Source organism: Aegilops tauschii, chromosome 7, assembly GCF_002575655.3.
Source record: "Aegilops tauschii subsp. strangulata cultivar AL8/78 chromosome 7, Aet v6.0, whole genome shotgun sequence".
Taxonomy (NCBI): Eukaryota; Viridiplantae; Streptophyta; class Magnoliopsida; order Poales; family Poaceae; genus Aegilops; species Aegilops tauschii.
The window spans coordinates 46,489,485-46,495,059 of record NC_053041.3 but is presented as its reverse complement, the minus strand read 5'-3'; positions in this window follow the sequence as shown (position 1 = coordinate 46,495,059).

Sequence of the window (5,575 nt, the reverse complement as noted above, 5' to 3'; positions counted from 1 at the left end):
TTCTTCTGTACCAACAAAGGAAAGGTGGGCGAATCAGTTATGCTGCTATATTTTCATTCCAAGAATCTTCTTTTTGCGAAGCACCGACCGATTCTCACATCCTATTCTTTTCCCGTTTTCATTGCGATTGTGGTTTCCTTTCGATTGCTTTTTGTTTCTCAGTTCATTGATGGATCCTGGAGCACTAGGCAAAGAGTTGCCGGCGGACAACCCACTGGAGACAGCGATCTCTGGGAAGCGAGCACCGACCAACGAGTTGACCATGTTGGCGGGCCAACCCATGGAGACGAAGAACTCCAAGAAACAAGCACTGGCCAAAGAGTTGTGGACGTTGGCGGACGAACTCCTCAAAGAAAGTTGGAAGAACAGCAAGGGCCCCACCATGCCTACCCCAGGAACTCTGATTGCCACCTATGTGAGGCTCAAGACCGAGTTTGAGGAGATAGTCGCCGTTGAGAAGCAGTAGTCCCCTGGCAAGGTGATGGCCCCCCATCGAGGACGAGGAGATGGCCCCTGGAGGGATGAGCTCCCCCGGTGAGCTGCACAAGGTAAAAAATAATGGCTTATTACCATAGTTGTGGTTTTTGATTATTTTCAATGTGCTTGCTAATATGTTAGGGTTGTGCAGGTGCCGGTGGACGTCCTTGATGATTCCGATGTCGTGGCCCGTCCTGTTGGCATCGCCCCGGAGATCGATTCCGATGCCGCTGTCCATCCTGTGGACATCGCCCCAGAGATCGATTCCGATGTCGCGGTCAGTCCTGTGGACATCGCCCTAGAAATCGATTCCCATGCCGCTGTCCGTGTTGTGGTCATTGCCCGAGAGATCGATGACAAGAAATAGTTGGTCGCGCTAATCCTTCAGTGTAGTTTGCATTGCCCTATGTTTAATTACCAGAACGATGCGTGTTATCAAACCATCTTAGGGCTAGTGCACTACCTTGTGTGGGCGGATCTTGCTACTTTTGTTTGATAGTGAATCATGCGATGAATCATGCGAACCCTCTCCGAGTTATGGAAACAGATGTATCCTTACCAGCTTTTGATGTATATATGGCATGCTTAGATGTAAGTTTGAACTATTTATCGTATCAGCATGGCTTGTTTGATGATTCTTGGTGTTAGTAGGCTAGCTACTGTGCGAGCTATAGTACTTGCAAAAGACTCACCGAAGAGAAACGTTGGGGCTGATGAGCTCGTGGTACGCTTATACTTATCCCTCGTCGATCGACCAATAGCCCTAGCTCCTAAAATTGTAGGCTTAGCGATCGATCAGACAATAGTCGACATACATTCAGGCCTCATTTGGTTCATAGGGTAGGAAAATCGTAGCAAAAGTACAGAGAACATGCAACACAAAATCATAGCAGTGCAGAGACGTACTCCCTCCGTTCCAAAATAGATGACCTAGGCGGGCTAGTTTGGCCTAGTGGCTTTCAGTGATATGACGTGGTACAGTGCCGTCCAGTCTTCGCGTGTGGTAGCACTATTGCATGTACAGTAAGTTTTCTTGAAGAAGCGGAATTCAACGAAGTCATGATGGTTCCTTCGTTCGAACAACTTACACTGGGAAAGGTTGGGCCTGCGATACGACCGGGGTAGACCAGGATAATTTTGTCCATGGCAGGTGGACCAGGATGGTCGACGTCCCACATGTCGGCGAATGAAAATATTCTTTCCGATATAGAGGACGAGCAGCAAGTATTCATTGTTTATTTTTGATGAAAGCTATTGTCTCCACTGTTACGACGGAGGAGTGTGAAACACGGCAGCCCAGTGAACTTGGCATGTGCACCACTCCCTCCTTCCTCATGTAATGCCCAGGTTACAGCTTTTCAACACTTTCTCTCTATCTATTTCCTCTCAAATGTTTTTTAGCTTTCTTTTTTTAAGACACAATTGTTTTTTATGCCTTTTTTAGAATTATTTTTTTATACCTAGGAGCACGTGTAGAGACGGGCTCTTGCAGAGCCCACTCCTTGACTTTGTCAATGCCTCTCTCTCCTCCACATAAGGAGTACTACTTGCTATGCATGCATGCAGCGGGCAGCTGGCGTCTTGAGGGGCCAGGGCGGTGAGAGCGGGCTCTGGAAGCGGTCCGGACTCCAGCATGGCCCACCTCACATTATCACCATATATTTCTTGGAGTCCGTGGGCGATGGGCGGGCGATCTCTTCTCCCTCCCCCGTTTGTCTCTTCTCAGCCGACGCCCGCCGAGCGATTAGATTTCGGCTATCGACGGTTTATTCAATTACGGTCCCACATGTCAGTGAAATTGCAAGACAACGCATGTCCCCTCTGATGAGCGGCGTGCGAGCCGGACTGTCGGGGTTGCGACGCGTACGAGTCGTAAGTGTGCCGCCTTTTCCTTTAGAACTTGCGAAGCGTAACATTTTCGTGCGATCGATCGATAGAAATCCAGAACAAAATGACGAGGGCGGTGCTTTCCCGCTCGTTAGGCGGGCTAGTTCGAGTGATATGACGTGCTACAGTGCCGTCCACTTGCTCCATTTTTATGTAAGCAAGAGTTTACACTCTTACGCGGGAGGAGTGCGAAACACCGCGGATCTGATTTTGATCGAGGGATAACAGTTCCCTGCCAAATAATGGAGGATTGTTAGCGATTATAGCATGATAGTTAGGGCATCTCCAGCGCTGGCCCAGAAATTTACACCGGCATCTGTCCGAGGACACTGATGGATGCCATCCGATGCTGCCCGCATACCTTTCGACAACTATATGAACTAACCGGACGAAATTTGTGCAAACAAAGCAAATTTCAAATTAACCGGATGAAATTCATTACATTTCGAAAACTTTTCCTACAAACTGGACGAAATTCATTACATATTTCGCACAAACCGTACTAAAACCTACTATAAACCTAATCTAAACGATCGCCGGCGCCCGACCACCATGTCCGGCCATGAACCCGAGAAAGCCGGCCATTGCCTTTGCCTCCTCCTCATCCGCCTCGATAACCTCCTCCTCCAGAGCGGTGGTGACCTACCGTGTACTACTCTTCCTCGCTGCCGGCTGCGCCCGCGCACGCGCGCCGGCTTCGTGGTCGTGGCGGCGGAGGGCTCCCGGGGGGGTGCCGGCGATCTCCTTCATTTGCTCCTGCGACAGTACGTCGAAGAGAGCTTTGGAGCGCGCCCGGAGCGGAGCCGCCGATGTCCCTCGTCTGCTCCTGCGACAGTACGTCCAAGAGAGCTTCGGAGCGCCAGGAGGCCATGGTTGAAGTGGTGCCGACAGAAGGAAGGGACCGGAGGAGAATAAGTGTGGGTCTTTGGCTATGGCTGGGAGCTGGGGCTCAAGTTAATATAGCGGGCGAATGGCAATGAGCCGCGGCAGATGCATGGACAACTGGCGCCGGAGTAGGTTCGTCGGGCGTGAATGTGGACGCTGCTTCAGTGACTTAACTGCAGATGCGTTTGGGTTACTGACATGTGGGCCCAACGGGCATCTGGCCCGCATGTCAGTGACACACCAATTGCACCTGCAGTTAAGTCTGGTGAATGCGGCATTGACATTCTGGAGAGACGGTGACTGTTTCAGGCGGGAAGCGCGCGCTAGCGATGGAAGGGGTTTCGGTGTGCAGTGGCACTAAGATCGGTCGCTCACGATAGTACATACTCCGTACCATAATACCATAGTACCCTCTCTAGCTTAGGCTGTTTTATAGATTGTCGTTGTGATGGACGATATACATGAGCAAGGCGGTCCGAGTATGACCGTTGGTGTTGAGCTAGGTGAATACATGCTCGGCGTTAGCATAGGCCTCCATCAAACGTCTAAACAGTAATGTCAGGCACCGCCGGGGCGCGCAGGTGATGGGCTCACCGTTTGCGTTACGCCATGAGCAGGACTTTGATTTAGAGGGCGACGTGCATGCATTAGCATGCTTTGACAGCGTGAGCATGAGGGTCTGACGTGAAGTATTTCATTTTCATTTGGCTGACGAGGGTGCGTTGCAGCGACGAGTCCGTGGTTTGATTCCCCACATACGCATAATTTTGGTTTTTACAGTATTTCTTTCTCCATTGACAGGTAGGCCCGCGTAGATAGATAAAGAACACGAGTTGATGAGGCGCATGCGGACTGTTTGACTGGTCAACCAGACAAATACGGAGCTATACGCTGAGTCAGTGACCGTATAATCACCATATCTCGTATACAATGATCAAAGTGAGCTATCAAGACAAGTTTGATGACCGCCAATGCATTTTACTCGGTAATAAATGACCAGGATTGAAGGGGAATCCAAATTTGCTTCGTCTTCTGTCCTTGAGCTCTTGACAAACCAATGCACTATACGGTTGTTCGGCCACTCCACCCCAGAGCTCTCACCAAGCGTCGTTCATGCCACCGCGCCGCACACTAACCGGTAAGGCAGCAATGGCATCCCGCCGCGCCGAGTTCCTCGCCGCCCACGACCGCACACAAAATGGTAGGGAAGTGATGGCATCCCGCTGTGCCGAGTTCATCGCCGCTCGCGACCTCACAACTATGTGGGAGGAATTTGAAGATGCCAAGGCCGAATGGGCGGTAGAGCAAGAGGCGGCCAAAGCCGCACAGAGGGAGCGGAAAAGTCAGAAAGCACTCAAGAAAAGAGAGGGCCGCCACCGCAAGAAAGAAAAGGATGCACGCGCTGCTGCGGAGAGGTCGGCGGAGATCCAAGCACGGTGGGGTGTCGCCGACAAAGCCGGGAAGGAGAACGACGGCGTCTGGCCAGCATGTGAGAAGTAGTAGTACTAGTAGTTAGTGTGTGTGTCTGTGTCTGAGTACGAGCATGTACCAATACTACTAGTTACTACTGTAGTTTTTAGAGCAAATTACCAGTACATTAGCCTAGACTAAATGGAAAAATTCCTATCCTAAGCATCAAATGGCATCTCTTTCTCTATAGGAATTGACATGCATGTCATCTCACTTCCTATGATTTTCATATTCCTATCCTATGAACGAAAGGAGGCCTCTGTTGGAGTAACTACTGTAGCTAGCAGTACTGCTGGTACAGTAGTTTTCTTCAAGAAGCGGAATTCAACGAAGTCATGATGGTTCCTTCGTCCGAGCAACTTAAAAGTGGGAACTGGGCCTGTGATTTGACGGCTCATTAGTCATTGTTACTGCGGCGCGACGACCTGGGTGACTCTCCCTTGGAGTTCTGCGTGCATGGCAAGTGGACCAGGATGGTCGACGTCCCACATGTTGGCGAACGGAAGTATTCTTTCCGATATCGAGGAGCAAGGAAACCGCGTGGTATAGTATCACTGCTGATTGGTTCGCAAAAAAAATAGTATCACTGCCGATTTATAGTTATTTTTTATTTCTGATGAATGCTAGCGTTTCAACTCTTACGACGAAGGGTGCCAAACACGGCACGTGCTGGATGTCCCACGCGTCAGCGAAAGGAATGGGACATGAACAGCGTGGTAGAGCCCAGCGTAAAAAAACAGCGTGGTAGAGCGTCTCCACTTCTTCCACTTCTGGGTCGGAGACCACATGTAGTAGTACTTAGTGGTATGAACGATACAAAGTGCGACCTGGAGAGAAAGACATGTCTAGTTGGAAG